The sequence below is a fragment of the Lissotriton vulgaris genome, chromosome 2_1 (genome assembly GCF_964263255.1).
Source record: "Lissotriton vulgaris chromosome 2_1, aLisVul1.2, whole genome shotgun sequence".
Classification (NCBI taxonomy): Eukaryota; Metazoa; Chordata; class Amphibia; order Caudata; family Salamandridae; genus Lissotriton; species Lissotriton vulgaris.
The window spans coordinates 1841796988-1841816204 of NC_141687.1; positions in this window are offsets into that span (position 1 = coordinate 1841796988).

Sequence of the window (19217 nt, forward strand, 5' to 3'; positions counted from 1 at the left end):
CACACTAGCTGATTGATGCAGGTACCATCAGGAAACATTAAGAAAAGCCCAATAACAATTTATATCATAATAGTGAAGAAAAGAATTAAAGCCTGAAAAAGATAAACGAAGAAATGTCAGTGAATAGAGAGGTAGATGAATGTTGATAATAGTAAGGAACCAAAGTTGGGAGAGAAAGGCCACAAAAGGATAACAGACAGTGCTAAAGGGTAAAAGAGAACGAAATGTAAAAGCAGGGTAGACTTGTAAGAATGGTTGAGGTGATGAGTATAAAACAGGAATAGAAGATATTTACAATGAGATAGGGTGGACATGTAAGAATGGTTAAGGTGATGAGTATAAGACAGGATTAGAAAATATTTACACTGAGACAACGAATCATTATAGGAAACAACTATATTCAAGTCTGTTGTTGAAGCCTTTAGGCTGGCAAGCATCAAGTCTCTTGATCCAAACGGTTTCTCTCTGGAGGAGTCTTTTTCTATTATCAACGCCTGATCTCAGCGGGACAATCTCTAACACAAGGAACCTCAGTTGACTCACGTTATGCTGGTGTGTGGTGAAGTGAGCCGCCAAAGGTGCTTTGGTGGTTTTGTTTCTGATGGTGCTTTTATGCTCAGTCAAACGAACTTTAATTTTTCTTTCAGTTTTACCTACATAAGGCAATCCGCAGGGACACTTTAGTAAATATACTACATTCTTGGAGTCACAAGTGGGGTTAGTTAGTAGTTTGATGGCTTTCCCTGATGATGGATGATTCCAAATATTCCCAGGGATAATGTTGTGGCAATGGCTGCAGTTGAGGCATGGTTTGGTGCCTGAATAGTGGATGGAAAGATCAGTGGGTTCAGTCTCTAGGATGTTCTTAATGTTTTTGGCTCTCTGGTATGCAAATAGTGGTCTGTGGTTAAAAATGCCCTGAAAGTCTGGTTCAAAACGAGTCATATCCCAGCGTTTTAGGATGATGTTCTTAATGACGGTGCTTCTTGTAGAGTATTTGGATACCAAAACTGGTCTCTGTTCACTGGTGGATTTGATGTGTGGGGACAAAAGATCCAGACGAGTTTTGGTTGCTACACGGTCTTTGGCTGCTTGCAGTGTATGTTCTGGGTATCTCCGATCTCTGTATCTTTGAAGTATTTTTTCTTCCGATGTTTCGTAGGCTTCTGGTTCAGAACAGATCCTTTTGGCTCTTAATAGCTGAGAGTAGGGTAAATGAGTTTTGAGGGGGGTAGGATGACAGCTGGTGAAGAGCAGAGCATTGTTTCTATCTGTTGCTTTAACAAATAGATTAGTTGTGAGCTTGTTGTCAAGTAATGTCACCTGTACATCCAAAAATGGTAGACTGTGAGGGCTGATGGTGTGCGTGAACTCTATATGATCATCAAGATCATTGATGTATTTCAGAAATTCAGTGATTTCATCAGGTTGACCAATCCAAATTAAAAAAATGTCATCAATGTATCTCCATAAGGTCAGGATGTTGTTTGACCATTTGTTGTGACTCAAGATGTGGTCAAGTTCCATACGGTGCATGAACAGGTTCGCATAGCTGGGGGCTGCACAATTTCCCATTGACGTACCAACGAGTTGAAGATAGTAATCATTGTTCCAGGAAAAGTAACTGTGATATAGTGTGAACTGTATGAGTTCAAGTATCAGAACTTTCAAATCATCATCGATCGGATGGTTGAGTAAAAAAGATTCAATAGCTTCAATGCCCCTGTTATGTGGGATCGATGTGTATAGAGCACATACGTCAATTGTTACCAGGGTGTATAGAATGTCAGGCTCCAGTATGACTTGCTGGAGACGGTTCAGGAAGTCAGTTGTGTCACGCAAGTAAGTTGACATGGATTTAACAATGTCTTGCAGGTATAGATCGATGAACTTTCCAGTAGGTTCATGAATGGAATTTTTAGTTGAAACAATGGGACGAAAAGGTGGATGGTTCAAGTTTTTATGAATTTTAGGAAGCATGTGTATGCTGGGACATTTTGGATGTGGTTGTATCAGATATTTGTGGTCTTTGTCCGTAATGGTTCCCATTGACAATGCTTTATCTAGAATGACTTTGAGTATGTTGGAAAAAGCTTCAGTGGGATCACTTGGTAATTTCATGTACAGGTTCATATCACTGACGTGATCCGTGACGCTTTTGTTGTAAAAATCGCTGTCCATGACTACAGCGCACCCCCTTTATCCGCTTTGCTGCAAGTGATGTTGGGATTGTTAACAATTTGGTTCAGTGCTCTTGACTCCCTGCGTTTAAAGTTGTTATACTTGGGGTTGGATTTTTTGAAGCTTTCAGTGATGGAGTTCAAGGTAATCGTTTCAAAATTTCATTGATGACATCTGGTGTCAGTGGAGAGGGTCTGAAGAAATGCTTACCCAATTCCATCAGTGGCTTAACACCAGACATCCAGACATAAAGTTCACAGTAACATTCAGCAAAACATCTCTGACTTTTCTTGATGTGGTGGTTTTTCCCTATGATAATAAATTGACAACTACCTTGCATCGCAAAGATACCGACAAAAATACGATCCTGCACTATGCAAGCTACCACCCCAAAAGTCTAAAATCCAATTTGCCCTACGGACAAATGTTGAGGATCCGAAGAAATTGTTCCAGGAAGGAAGACTTCTTGATCCATTCGCAGATACTAAGGGATCAATTGCAACGGAGAGGCTATCCTCACAAACTTTTGAAACATTCCACCACACGGGCATGGAACACCCCAAGGGAGGAATTACTGAATTCAATGAAGGAAATCAAACCCCTTGAGAGGCCAATATGTGTCACCACTTTTGGGCCTTATACGAATAAATTGAAATCAATCATTCGAAAGAACTGGCACTTAATCAAGAACTCAGAAGTTCCAATGGAGGAGCCATTGTTTGCCCTAAAGAAGAATAGAAGTATCGCACAACACATAGTTAGAGCCGACCTGGGCACTAGCCAAGCCAAAACTGACCTGCGCACGTTATGGAAACTACCTCCCGTAACCGGCCACCATAAATGTGGCTCGTGCGTTTCTTGCCCCAACACAATTGAAGGTGAAGAGTTCTTATTTAATAACACAAAATGGATACACAAAGGATTCTCAAATTGCAAAACGACCAACGTGATATATGCAGTCATGTGCCCTTGTCCCAAGCTGTACATAGGGAAAACCACACAAAGAGCTAACCAACGAATAGCTCAACACAGATCGAGAATTAAAAACAAAGTGCTGTCCGCACCCATGGTCCAGCACTTTGTGGAACAAAGTCACAGTGAGACAGACTTCAAATGGACCATACTACAGGCCATGAAAATCCCCCCAAGAGGAGGAAATATCGATGCCATGTTACTCCAAAAGGAAGCATATTTAATTCTAAAATTTAATTGCGTGATGGATGGCCTGAACGAAATGTCCGAATTACAAAGGTCAAATTATTGAGGCCCCCGTGAACCCCGCCTATCCCCAAAACTAATATACTCTGAGGAGATCAGAATCAGAGCACTGCACTTGTAACAATGACTACATTAGTCAACACCATTAGGTAAACAAATGTAAAAAATCCGTAAAACTACATATCCCACAATGCCGAGCAGCATTTTTAAATGGGAAACCGCGTTCCGCTGAGCGTTGGAATCTTTTCCGAACATCGGCAAATAGAGTGAGAGTCACGCAGCGTGCAGACCCCAGGATGCGGCGCTCACAGACATAAATCAGGGTAAGCTTCTCCCGGTATCTAAACCGAAGTTTTAAACTAACTAAAAGGTGACCGCGCAGTAACGGCAACCAATGTTGTGCCCCCCCCCTTTTTCATTGTAGAACGTTGAAGTATCGTCAAGTGGATAATTGAGCAACCAGGCAATAAATATAGCAACGCGTGGGACACTCGCTGCAACACGTACAAGTAAGCGGAACAGACAACCGACACATACATAAGTATAGCAGTAATTCTGGACACAAATTGATATTTAACCTCTGACTTCACAGAACAATTACCCATGCGGAACGCGCAGCTAAACTTCTCGAAAAGGTCACCGATGTAGTGAAGGATTAACACGATCATATACACAAGTAAGTGCTAGTGCCCCATAAGTATATTAAAGATAGGAAGTAGTAAAGAAGTTTAAAATCTTATAATTTTTTACCTACCTCTAATTCCTTTAGGTAGTGGTGAAAGTTTAAGATTTACTTGATGCCCCAACTAGAAAACAGATCCCAACATCCATGCGAGACCAGGTAAAATTAATGGAAAGGTTTTTCCTGTTTTTTAATTGGATGAAGCAGGTTGGGGAAAAGGAGATACTAAATGTCCCTTAAATCTTACACCATAGGTACACAGCCCAGCCCTGATGAAGAACCCCAGTGACCAAAGAAGGGTTTGGAAACGCGTCGGCTATCTGGCTGTCTAAAAACGACGCACACATAAATATAGGGCAATCTATTTCATAAACAAATGTACCTCAATGAGCTTAGGTGTACATGATTCACAGTTCTTTTCTTTACTTGAAATGTAAATATTGATGAAAAATTTTCACTGCTTTGTTTTGTGTTTGAATATATCGAAAGCACTGTAATGGATGCAAAAATGTGTTTAAAATGTGTCCACAGTTGAAGGAATGTTTTTTCACTCTAAAAATTGTATAAAGATTAAATGTACTTTGATTAAGCTAATGTATGATAAATACACACCCTCCTGAATCATTGGAAGGAAGGTTTACACCAGCTGAATAAACAAGTTTGGTGTTACAAACTCGAGCCCTGGCACCTCCCTTCTCTCAACTGCAGCATTGCCACAACATTATCCCTGGGAATATTTTGAATCATCCATCATCAGGGAAAGCCATCAAACTACTAACTAACGCCACTTGTGACTCCAAGAATGTAGTATATTTACTAAAGTGTCCCTGCGGATTGCCTTATGTAGGTAAAACTGAAAGAAAAATTAAAGTTCGTTTGACTGAGCATAAAAGCACCATCAGAAACAAAACCACCAAAGCACCTTTGGCGGCTCACTTCACCACACACCAGCATAACGTGAGTCAACTGAGGTTCCTTGTGTTAGAGATTGTCCCGCTGAGATCAGGCGTTGATAACAGAAAAAGACTCCTCCAGAGAGAAACCGTTTGGATCAAGAGACTTGATGCTTGCCAGCCTAAAGGCCTCAACGACAGACTTGAATATAGTTGTTTCCTATAATGATTCGTTGTCTCAGTGTAAATATTTTCTAATCCTGTCTTATACTCATCACCTTAACCATTCTTACATGTCCACCCTATCTCATTGTAAATATCTTCTATTCCTGTCTTATACTCATCACCTCAACCATTCTTACACGTCTACCCAGCTTTTACATTTCGTTCTCTTTTACCCTTTAGCACTGTCTGTTATCCTTTTGTGGCCTTTCTCTCCCAACTTTGGTTCCTTACTATTCTCAACATTCATCTACCTCTCTATTCACTGACATTTCTTCGTTTATCTTTTTCAGGCTTTAATTCTTTTCTTCACTATTATGATATACATTGTTATTGGGCTTTTCTTAATGTTTCCTGATGGTACCTGCATCAATCAGCTAGTGTGATTGACCATTCCAAGATGGCCGCCGCTACCGGCTCATGTTGTTTACGTTATTTTACATTGATATACTTGTGGATTTACTCTGTTTGACTATCACATCCACATTTTTATTTTCACTATCTGGCTACGGCCGTTGTCGTTTTTCACTTTTCGATAATTCATCACCGGCATGTTTACTAACACCTACGATAGTCCGTTTTCTATCTTTTACACTGTGTATGTATTTCCGTGTTCAACAATCGAACACCGACCCACGATAGCCACGCATGTCGTGCGCCGCTACACCTGACATCTGGTAAGCCCCTTGACGTCCTTTACACTCCTCGACCGCTTCACTCTTGTATTCCAGTTAAGCTTGCTTTTGTTCTCTCCGAGTGCACCTAAACTTCGGGTCTTACCCACGGGTGATTGCTTCACATTGTTCGGCTTTTCCGGCTTGCTCTGATTTTCGTACACATCATTATACACTTAACGGTTGGTTTTTGTTAGCTCTCACGCACTTTTCTTGTGACAATCACTCTTTCCCACTGCAGGCATGATTTATCCGAGAACCCATTGGTCCCGTTTTTTTATCACTAACACTCGCATGTTCAGCTTTTTGACTGTGATGTTCACTTCGTGGAAGCCAGCTCCCCTTCCTGATATTAGTATGTTTATTTTCAGATCTTCCACTATCCCCTGACGAAGGGCATTGTCCCGAAATGCATAGGGATAATTTATGGATTAATGGATGTTGTTAAGAAATAAAGTCAATGCACTGTTCTGCTAACCAGTCACTATGATGTAATATGTGACTCATCGATTAAATGAATTCCAAAATGGATCACTACTGACTACTTTGTTCAATACCTTTATTACCTAGAAAAGAAAATTCAATACAGGAGCTCATTCTCCTATCGGTGTGCCTTTGGAAGCAGTGCAGGTGGTCCTTGCACTCCCCCTTTGTTCAATTATAACTATCAGTCCCTACCGGCCAGAAGGGTCTATTTCCTGGCATCCTAAAATACGAATACCAACCTTTCATTATTTACCTTTTTGAACCTTTCTACCACGAGTGCCGCCATCTCCCCACATCTTTTGACTTAAGGGTACCCCTCCCTCACTCCTGAGATATATGACACCCATCAGTTGTGGGTGAGTGAAAGTGTATGAAGCTATACCATGCATTTGTAAAATCCAGAGGACAATATATTTTTATAATTTTTTTTTACTTTGTTTAAATAAGCGTAGTGTCTATCTATGTATGTGGGTCTAAGCATATGTCATATGTTGTATGTCGCAAAACACGCCTGATATACATGGTTGAAAAGAGTGAACACAACATATAAGGGCCATTATTATACCGCCACTAGATTTATATCCACGTACAGTGTAGGTGATGTAATAGCTGCTAATGGAGAACCACTTGATACTCCACAATATTAGCAACGTAGGTGCACAAGGAATGTATGCACTGGCCTCTACTCTAAGTTGATATAGTGAACACGCATGCAGTGGGATATGCTTGCACCGTCTTTATCACAATTGTGGTTTATACGTTCAGCTGTAATGTTTTTGTAAAAATACTCCATATAAATGTGTACTTTACTGAAACACTGGCAGGGCAAGTATTAACTTTGGCCAATTAATTTAGTGCATGACATTGTTCTGCATTTGACTATCCAGGGAAGTTTTTATTTGATACCCTGATGAAAGCCCAGGACCTTTTTAGGCCATAGTGTAGGGCTGAAACATGTTGGTCAACAAAACAAAGGGTCATAGGACCATAACAGTCCATATTACCCCTTTCTTATTTTAGCCTTCCCACCATCTCCACAAATAAAGTGATACCTTGGAGAAGGTGAGGGATTTTTATTATCTAATTAATCTCCCTGGTCACCCTTGATCCTTAAGTGCTCCCTGAAATACGGTTGAGCCCACCCTGACCTTTAGAAGTCACAGTGAACCTGATGAGGAAGCATGACACTATTAGAGTGTGTGAGGGTAATATATAAAAAATGATTTTTTTCCTTTCCTGCCCCAGCCTTGCGGAGCTAGCTTTTCTAAGAGGGGTGTGCCAGATAGCCACCCCAACCATGCCTCATGTAGTCTATACTATTATCCTTGTAACCTGCGGCGGAATACTTTTTTGTAGTTTCAAATGAAGGAACACATGCACCAACTGCTCCACTAACTGTTGACATTGGAAATAGTTTGGAATATTGTGAGAGCAATTTTCGATTCCAAAAGAGTGAAAGGACAAATTTCTTATCTGGTTACCTGAAAAGGATATAAGTCTGAAGATAGATCATAAGAACCCCTGGGTCATGCACTGCGATTATCCGTACAAACCCAAACTGGTGGCATGACCTTTGTGAAGGGTGCACTGCAGTGGTTACGACGTGCCTCCCGATATTGGGTGCATGGTGCAGCCAGCATGGCTCCCAGTATGTGCCATTGGGAAGCTGAGGATGCACTTCTTGATCATTTGTGTTTGCCCCTCCCTTCCTATGTGCTGTTTTGGGTCCCAAGGCATAGAATAAGACTGCGATCCAGAGCCTGCTTTTTGCCTGTAAGTAGGGGTCCTTCATGGCATTCTGCTATTTTTCTGGATTTTCCTTTGGCCTAATTTCTCAGAAAGTCAGTTATTGACCCCAGTCCATGTAGTCCTTTCAAACCATTTTTAGTTCCTAAATACCTACCTGCAGATTTTTGGGAGAGGCCTGAAGCTGCTACTTACTTCTGTTTTCCTGTGTTTGCGCACCTTGTCCTGGAAATTACAAAAAGTAAGTGAACAGTCACCAACAGAAAATTATCCATCAATCCTGGTAAGACGTATATTACTTTATTATTATCAAAGTACTTACTGTCTTTGTGGAGCCTGTATGCATTTCTTTGGTGTGCAACTTCCTCTTCTGAGTGGTATCATGCATTTTAAGAACCTAAGTGACACACACACACACACATATATATATATACATATATTACCTACTGGCGGTCGCCAGTAGGTAGTTATAGTTAGGACCTATGTTCCGTAAGAAATCCCCAACATTCTATTTGAATAACTTTGGTGCCAGTTGACGAATCTTTGCGAAATTTTCAAAACTGGTGGGGCGCTCCGGTTTGCTCCTATCCTGAAAGTCTCGAGGTGATTCATCAAGCGGGGGCCGAGAAAAAAGAGGCATCCCAAAAGTGTTTTCCCCATGCAATTTTCCATAGGAACCTTTAATCGCAGCTACAGCCCGAACTGCTGAATGGAATTACACCAAATTTGGCAGAAAGGTAGACCTTGGTTCAGAGTTGTGCCTTTTTCTTAAATGGTATAAATCTGTTCAGTAGTTTTTTAGATATTAACGGAAAAAATACATATATATCTGGGCGGAGCCTAACCATATATCTCATCTTGAGATCTGATTGGCTGTCAGCACTTCATCCAAGAAGTGTTGGCAGCCATCTTGGGACCAATGTACATGGGAGCACCTCATTAAAAAGCATTGCAGTTAATAGAAGGTTTTAAGACTTTAGTTACATTATAAATCATTTGTTGATGGTACCATACTCATTTTAGGAATTGTGGTGTGTTCTAAGGTGATTTTACCATGTGAAAAAGCCTTCTGCTGGGATATCATGAATCATGTTTGAGAGAAAACTATTTTCTCACGCTCTGACCTATAAGCTAAACTGAGAGCATATTTTCTGTAAATTCACGTTATCTTTCTCAGTCATGTTAGAATGAAGTCTGACATTCTCAGGAAAACATGTACATCCAACATAGGCAGAGACTGTCAGTTGATTCCTTTGTGTTCTACTGCAGCTTCCCAGAGTGTTCTAAAGTACAACAAGAGCGCTAACAGTCCTCCTTATGACACTCGTATTGCACACCTGAAGCCATCTTGATTGGAATAAAGTGGTTACTCTTAAAACATCTAATTTAAAAAGGGACAAAATGAGGGGGTTCATTTTGTCATAGAAAGTGTGATTAGTGCTGCAGAATGAAAAATGAGGGCACATTTAGAGTGACTTCTCAAATCCTCTTCCATTTCATTAAAAAATTCTGACATGCAGACTGAAACATGCACATGAGACTGTAGTAAATGAGGAAATTAGGAAACTTCATAACAAATATGTCTCCCAAGAGACAAAAGAGACAAAATGTAGCACAAATATCACCCAGTAGAAGCCCAAGTATAGCCCAGTGACAGAATGTCCCAGAGTCTTCTAAATAATAATTAGAGCGCTAACAGTCTTACTTATGACAAAAGTAAGGCACACCTGAAGCCATCTTGATTGGAATAAAGTGGTAACACTTAAAACATTTAATTTGCAAAGGAATAAAATGAGGGGGTTCATTTTGCCATAGAAATTGTGATCAGTGCTGCAGAAAGAAAATTGGGGCATATTTTGACTTCTCAAATCCTCTTCTATTTCATAAAAAAATTCTGACATGCAGACTGAAACACGCACTTTGAATACCAGCAGCAGACTGCCCCGGTGTCAGGTTGTCAGCAGCACAAGAATGAATAAATTGCCACTAACCTCTGCCTAGCAGCCAGCTGGAACGATGTTGTGCAGAGAATCCTCCCTCTTCGCCTAAGCACTACCTTCCCCAGTGTAACTGTACACAACTAGGAAAGAGAGCACCCAAGGGAGAAGGTAAGGGGACAAAATAATAAATCATGCTGGAACGTCTTACTTCCGAGTTCTGGTCTCGGTGTGTAATCAGGGACACTGCATATGAAATATTAACAAAATACAATTACCAACAGCACTGGCATAGGCTAGACTAAAGCAATAGAAGTCGACAGTCATATGTCATGCACACAGTAATTAACAGCAAGTACAGCAAGGCTTTGTGGAAAGAAAAACCAGCAGCCAGAAATCTCAGGAATCCTCCAAAGCTCTGGCCAGAAATCATTAATCACCAAACTATTTGAGCACTGCTTGCAATTAGCGAAACATCACACAGGTTTACAACGTGGAATAAGGTACTGCTCTTTAAGTTCCGACTTCCAGTTAACTCCACCAGGGAACAATTATTTATTTATTTATGTAATTTTATATAGCGCAAACTTTACCCAAAGGTGTCAGAGCGCTTTACATAAGGACCAGTTGAAAAACATAAGGACTTAGGATTACATGTGTTACATGAACGATACAAACAAAAAAAATTGCAAATGTACAAGATGTAAAGTCACACAAGGAGATACAATGGATATACTCTAAGAGTCACATAGGAATGGTATATAGTACAAAGGTCTACTGCATATACTAGTGATTAGAGTTATCTCTATTTACATAGGGAAGGGATATGACTGGATATACTCTAAGAGTCACATAGGAATGGTAGAGAGTACAAAGGTCAACCGCATATACTCGTCATTAGAGTTATCTCTATATACATAGGGAAGGGATACACATGGATATACTCTAAGAGTCACATAGGAATAGTAGAGAGCACAATAGTCTACTGCATATACCAGTGATTAGAGTTATCTCTATATACATAGGGAAGGGATACACATGGATATACTCTAAGAGTCACAAAGGAACGGTGGAGAGCACAGCGGTCTACTACATATACTAGTGATTAGAGTTATCTCTATATACATAGGGAAGGGAAATGACTGGATATACTCTAAGAGTCACATAGGAATGGTAGAGATTAGAATACGCATAAGAAGCGTAAGATCAGTTGCACTTTGTAGGAAACAATAAATAACGAAATGAAAACTTCAATGTCAGCAAAAAGCTGAAAGTACAATGCAAACGTTTCACTGTTATCTCCAGACGAACACAACAAGGTACCTGAAGCCTCCTCGCTAGGAGACTTAGAACAGAGTCACGGCCTTCCGATGGAACAGAAGCAGTGTGGAATAATGAAACAATAAACACCTCGTCTCCTCGCGGGGAGACGTGAAAGATGAACGGCAGTCCGTGTTCATCAAATGTTGCACTTGAAAGGAAAAAGGCTTCTTTTCTCCGTCCACCGGCAATCAAGAAACCTGCCGAAAGCGAGACAGGGGAGCGCAGCTACAGGATTTGGAAGTTCCTGCAGACAGGAACCGCGGTTCTTTTGAAGTCCTCAAGGAGTCACGGCAGTACAAAACTCGGATGCACGCTGGATGGAAAGCGTCCGCTTTCCCTCGGTACACTGATAGGATTGTCAAGCGCCGGCCCTTTGCCCCGGAACCCATAATATAATGGGCGGGCCGCAGTGGAAAGCTTCTGAAGTTCTCTGCTATGCCCCTTTGCCTTCTGGGACTAGTGCAGAGACCTGTCAGGTTTCTTAAAGCATCGTCTATGCTGTTCTAGGCTAGGCAGGGTTTGTACTCTGCTCTGCCCTGTGTGTATGTGATATGTGAACGTGACAGTACCCCCTCTCAAGGATCGCCTACTCGGCAGTTGTCCTGGCTTTCCAGGATGGTCTGCATGAAAGCGTTCTACCAGATCTGGACAGTGGAGATTCTGTACTGGTTCCCATGTTCTGTCTTCCACCCCATAACCCTTCCATTCCACCAAATACTGAACACGTCCCCTCACTAATCGGAAATCTAGGATCTCCTGCACCTCATATTCTTCTTCCTGTCCATCTACCTCCATGGGGAGAGGCCGTGCGGGTAATCTCATATTAACTGGGCAGAGCTGGAGCAAAGAGACGTAAAAAACAGGGTGGATACATCAGGTCGGGGGTAAGGATAGTCTCATCGCTACTGGATTGATGACTTTTTCTATACTGTAAGGACCAATATATTTGGGCTTCAACTTGTCCACCCCCTTGAGGTGTAGGTTCTTTGTTGCCAGCCAAACCTTGTCCCCCACTTCGTACTCTGGTTCTTCTGTTTTCTTCCTGTCTGCAAAGCGTTTGTGTGCCACTTGTGCCTGGGTAAGATGTTGTTTAACGTCCACTAACACAGCTCTCAAGATGCGCATAGTGTTCATGGATGCTGGGGAGCTTGGATTCAATGGGCCACTCAAAGGGAACGATATTGGTATGATACCCGTACAGGCAAAAGAAGGGAGAACACCCTAGTGTTGAGTGTTCTGCATTGTTGTACGCAAATTCAGCCATCCACAGCAGTGGGACCCAACCAGTGGTGTTCTATAGCGTAAAACATCGGAGATATTGTTCAAATGTCTGATTGAGGCGTTCTGTTTTTCCGTCTGTTTGGGGGTGATAGCTGCTAGACAGCCTGTCATCTATCTGCATCGTTTTACACAGAGCCTTCCAAAATCAAGAGGTGAACTGTGAATTTCGATCTGTGATGATAACACTGGGAATCCCATGAGCTCGAACCACATGCCGAAGAAAGATGAGAACTAATTCGGAAGATGTAGGCAATCCTTCCAGAGATATAAAATGTCCCATCTTAGTTAAATGGTTAATGATCACCAATATTACAGTCTTCATTTTGCAGGGGGGCATTTCCGCAATAAAATCCATTGACGCAGTATGCCAGGGTCGAGGAGGAAAAGGCAAGGGGTGTAGCAAAGCTGTGGGTTTGGAATGGTCAGCTCTGCTTTGCTTACTTACAGGACAATTCCCAATGTATTCCTTTACGTCTTTTCGTAGTGTGGACCACCAGTATGAACGTTCCATGCAGGCAATCGTCTTATGGATGCCCAGGTGTCCTCCTAAGGAAGTATTATGAGCCCATGATAGAACTTGCTGCTGTAACTCGGGGGTTGGTTTATACAATGCATGAAAATGGTACAAAAGGTCCTCCTTCTCCACCCTGTGTTCGGAGTCTTCCGGTATCCAAGCCTGGACATCGACGTTGGCTACGGAGATCTTGAGGTCCTGCATAAAGTCTTGTGAGGTGGATACTGTTAAGGAAGAGAGTTGGACGTTTTTCTCAGCGAGAATCAATGGGGGGTCCTCTTCTACCGGCCTGATATGATCCCCTGGGTCTTCTAGACGCGAGAGGGCATCCGCTTTCCCATTCTGTGGTCCGGGTTGGTACTTAATGACGAAGTCATTATCGGAGAAAAAGAGTGTCCACCTTAATTGTCTAGGGGGGAGGGCCTAGGCGGGTTTTAGGAACAAGAGGTTTCTATGGTCGGTATAAATTTCAATGGTATGGTGTGCCCCCAAAAGGTAATGCCGCCATTCCTCGCAGACTCTTTTTATCGCTAATAGTTGTTTATCAGTAATTGCGTAGTTCACTTCACTGGGCGTAAGTTTCTTAAAGAAGTACACTATGGGATGTAGCTGTCCAGTCTGGGGATGCCTCTGTGACAACACACCTCCTATGGCGTGCTGAGACGCATCTGTTTCCATGACAAAAGGGAGAAGTGGGTCCGGATGACGCAAAATGGGATATTGTACGAATCTGTTCTTTAGGTCTTGGAACGCCTGGGGTTGCCTCTTCATCCCAACAGTATGGAGTCTTTTTTTGGAGTAGCCGTGAGATGGGGTGTATGACCCTCGAGAAGTCCTTAATGAAACGCCTGTAGTAATTGGCGAAGCCTAAGAAACTCTGAACAGACTTCACATTATGTGGGGTTTTCCATTGCGTGATGGCTTCCACCTTTCTCGTATCCATCTGGAATCCTTGAGCATTAATCACGTATCCCAAAAATGCCACTTCTTGGACATAAACAGGCATTTTTCCAGCATACAGGGAGTGTTTGAGCAGCCTTTCTAGGACCGCCTTGACGTGTATGACATGTTCCTGGAGGTTCGATGAATAGATAAGTATGTCATCTATGTAAACCACGCAACAGGTATCCAAAAATCCCCGCAGAACCTCGTCCGTGAAATATTGGAGACCTGCCGGGGCATTGCAAAGCCCAAAGGGCATCACCCGGTATTCAATCAGCCTGAATTTTGTCCGAAAAGCAGTTTTCCACTCGTCACCTCTTTTTACTCTGACCAGATGATAAGCGCCCCTCAAATCCAGCTTGGTGTAATAGCGAGCGCCCTTAAGTTGGTCTAAGAGAACGGGAATCAAAGGAAGAGGATAACGTTTTTTTACTGTTACAGGGTTTATCGCTCTATAATCGATGCAGGTTCTCAACTCGTTACAGTCCTTCTACGGAATGAAGAAAAGAGGGGATGAGGCAGGTGAAGAGGAATGTGTCCGGATCTGCTCCACGGAACTCGATTGTAGCTTACAAGGGTCCACCTCCAAACGTCACAAGACCTCTAGTTTAATCACACAGAGGCCTTGAGCCATTAGGCGAGGGATAAATGAACCAGGAAGGGAAAGGGAGGGGACAGCTGGGAAAGGGATATACCTGTAACGACAAGAACATATACACAGCTATTAATACTTAATCACTCACAGTCTACTCTCATTAATTCTCGCTAATGTGAGCCATAGGTATCTTATGAATCAGAAGTAACCAGCCGTGGTACAACACCGCAATCTCTCTTGGCACCCTATGTACCTACAGGAACACACAAACGTAGGTAAAAGAGCAGATACACCCATGAGAACCCAGTACAGTATGACTCAACCCTCTCACATCTAACATACCATTAAACGAATGCCAGAGAGCGGTAACTGGGAATCTGATAGGTAAGGTAATTCAGAAGAGACTCTACACAATCATCCGTAGCCAAAACAGGAAATCCTCTCCTCCTTATTTGTAGAATCGGCAGTGCGGGGGAAGCAAGAACCACAGCACTCCGCTCTACTGTGCATAAGGCTGGCTTTAATATAACTAAAGTTTGTAGAGTAACAATCCTGGAGTTAATAGCAATCCTGCAACAGGAGCAAGTCAATGCTTAAAGAAAATGATCCTTAGACAGAAAAATAAACAGGCTCCTTTAGACGGGTGCATGGAAGCGTGTGGCTGTCCTTTACCACTGCGCTCCGCGAACCCCGCACCCAAGAAAACAAGAAAGAAACTCTTCGTAGTTTAAAGCACTACGTGTTGGAGACAAACGGCAGCGCGTGGCTACCTACCACCGCGCTCCGCTTTCTCGGAAGTGAGGCTAGCAGAATACTCGCAAGGTCTGGACCCCCCCGGACGAAAACAAATCCCGCTCATACCTCGATTAAAGGTCTTTGGGCAAAGGTCCGATGCTGCTGGGAAACGCCAACCCGCTGTCTGCAGGGTCCGTCACGGGGCAGCGTCTGTGAAACGGCGTCTCTGGCCAGCGTCTTCGGGACTAGAATTACACGCAACAGGAAGCGTGCGTGCGACAAACAAATACTCCCTACAATGCCGGGAGTTCTGGGTAATGTAGTTCAGGGCTCTGTCTTTCACTACATAGTTCTCGATTCTCTCGCTCGCGCTACGAGAGCACTGTATTGCAGGCGCGACCTGTAGGATCCTGACAGTATGTCCTCCCCCCTAGCGCCTATTAGGGCCAGGCCATCGAGGGTATCGACAGTGATATGCATGAACCACCACAGGAGCATGGATGTTCTGCACAGGCTCCCAGGAATCATCCTCAGACGAGTACTCTTTCCAGGAAACCAGATACCACAACACACCCCTCCGATACTTTGAGCTTTAATGCTCCTTACCACATACTCAAACCCATCGTCGCACAACACAGGAGGAGGCGCACGCCTCCTGGCATCGTAAGCAGGTTTCAGCAAATTACAGTGGAACACCGGATGGATTCTTAGAGTCCCGGGAAGTTTCAACTTGTATGCCACTGGGTTCACTTGTTTCGTGACAATGTAAGGACCAGTGTATCTAGGGTGAAAAATGCTGCGCAGTTTGAAACAGATGTTTTTGGTGGAAAGCCAGACCTTGTCCCCTACTGCGTAAGTTGGGCCTGCCCTCCGATGTTTGTCCTCTCCTCTTTTGTACTCAGCTTTTGCTCAACAGATGTGCTTTGATCTTACTCTGTACCGCATGTACTTTGCGCATCTGCTCCATCACCGTAGGTTGCTCAGCCACCCCATCAGGGATGCTAATGGGGAGAATTCGTGCGTCAGACCCATACGTGGCGCAGAAAGGTGAAACCCCCAATGAACTGTGCCAGGCGTTGTTGTATGCCACTTCTGCCATCCACAACAGGGAGACCCATGACTCTTGTGCATCCGCGGCATAACATCTAAGATATTTCTTCAGCATTTGGTTAAATCTCTCCGTCTGGCCATCCGTCTGTGGATGGAAGCTAGTGGAGAGGGAGGACTGTATCTGCATTGCCTTGCACCACGCCTTCCAGAACCGGGCAATGAACTGTGGGCCTCTATCCGAGATGATCACCTCTGGTACCCCGTGCAAACGGACCACATTGTTCAACAATAACTGAGCGGTTTGACTGGCTGTGGGGAGATTTACGCAAGGAATGAAATGACCCATTTTGGTGACACTGTCAACCGTCACCAGGATCACCGTTTTGCCTTGATCAGGGGGTAAACCCGTAACAAAGTCAACACTGATGGTTTGCCAGGGTCTGTTTGGTGTTGGTAGCGGCATCAGTAGCCCTTTCTTTTTTCCTGTCTCGTTCTTAGCTCGAGCACACTCCTCACATCTTCCTACCCACTCGATTACATCTCCTTTGAGGGTGTCCCACCAAAAGTGTCGTTGCAATAACTGTACTGTTTTGATTACTCCAGAGTGTCCTGCCAGTACGGAATCGTGACACCATGAAAAGGCCTTTTTCCTTAAAGCTACGCTAGGGATGAATAGCTTGGCTTCCTGAAAAGGCAGTCCCTGTTGTAGAGTGCGATCCTTTCCCAACGCAGCCCAAGATACCCATGCATCCAGAGATCTAGAGGTACGTATCAAATCCAAAAAGGTGTTCGCCTGTACTACACAAACCACCTTCCCTGGATCCACTATCGCCTCTAAGGGCTTGGTACCTGCGACTTCACCAGGACGTGACTGTCGGGACAAGGTATCAGCCTTCTTATTTTCTGCCCCAGGCCTGTAAGTGATGATGAAGTCGAATTCGGAAAAAAACAACATCCACCTCATCTGTCTTTGTGTTAAGTTCCTTGCGATCTTCATGTACTGAAGGTTTCTGTGATCCGAGAACACAGTGACCGGGAAAGCAGCACCCCACAGGTGCTGACGCCACTCCTGGAATGCTTTCTTTATTGCCAACAGTTCCTTTTCCGCTATAGTATAGTTTGTCTCTGCTGGACCCAGTTTTTTGGACAGGTATGCTACTGGATGCAGTTGTCCCGTGATCTGATTCCGCTGGGACAATATGGCCCCTATTGCTGTGTCAGAAGCATCCGCTTCCACTACAAACGGATATTCAGGTTTGGGATGAGCCAATATGGGGGCAGAGGTGAAGGCATTCTTCAAGGTTGTGAAAGCTTTGTCTGCTTCTAAGGACCACTTAAACGAGACCCCTTTTCTGAGCAACTTCGACAGAGGAGATGCCACCAAGGAAAACTGTGCTATGAACCTGCGATAATAATTTGCAAAGCCCAAGAAACTCTGCACTTCTTTCACTTTGCACGGCACTGGCCACTCCTGGACAGCCTTCACTTTTTTTTCTGACATTTGTAACCCAGTAGGACTTAGAACCACCCCCAGAAATTCCACCTCTGACACCCCAAACTCGCACTTACTGAGTTTACAAAAGAGGTTGTTTTCCCCCAGTCTCTGTAGAACTTGAGACACATGGCGTTGGTGGTTTTCTATTCTCTCTGAGTAGATGAGAATATCGTCGATGTAAACGACTACACATACATCCACAAACTCCTTCAAGACATCGTTAAGGAAATACTGAAATGCCGCCGGGGCGTTACATAACCCGAACGGCATAACAGTATACTCATATAACCCATAACGAGTCTTGAAGGCAGTTTTCCATTCGTCGCCTTCCCTTACACGCACCAGATGATACGCCCCTCGCAAATCCAAGCGGGTGTATATCTGGGCATCCCTTACTTGGTCTAACAGCACTGTTATAAGTGGCAAAGGGTATCGGTTTCGGACAGTGTTTTTGTTTAACACCCTGTAGTCCACACAGGCCCTCAATTCTCCATTTGCTTTTTTAATAAAAAACAAAGGTGAAGCTGCAGGGGATCTGGAGGGTCGGATAAACCCTATCTTGACATAATGGTCGAGGTATTCTTTTAAATGTGCTGTTTCTGGAACTGACAGGGCGTAAACACGACATGAGGGCAACGTGGCACCCTCCACCAGATCTATCCGACAATCATACAACCGGTGCGGGGGTAATTGTTCTGCCTTACTCTCACTAAACACGTCCTGGTAACACCGATATTCAGAGGGTAGGATGACCTCTTTCTCCGCGGCAGTAGCCACTACCACCAGAAGAAAGAAAGCCGCCATAGGCGGTGTCAGGGAAGAGTCCAGGTGTTCCTTGCATATCTCCGACAAAAACCGAACCTCTTTTGTATTCCAATCAATCAAAGGGTTGTGGTAGCTTAGCCAGGGCATTCCCAGAATTACCTCATACTGAGGGGCTACTATTATGTTTAGTGACAGTTTCTCTCTGTGCCATCCCTCTGGTCCTCTGAAAGACAATTCAAGCACTTCAGTTTGTTCTGTTATTAGACCCGATATTAACGGCTTCCCATCCACGGCTAACACCTCCTCAGGGATCGCTCTGGTGACTCGGGTCAAAGACAATAAAGCCACTAGGCTACTGTCTCCAAAATTCCCTGTGTCCCCGGAGTCAATCATGACTTTGACCTGATGTACAGTCCTCTGGCTCTCCAAGCTCATGGGAAGAACGATATGTGTCTCAGTTTCTTTTAAAGCCAGAACC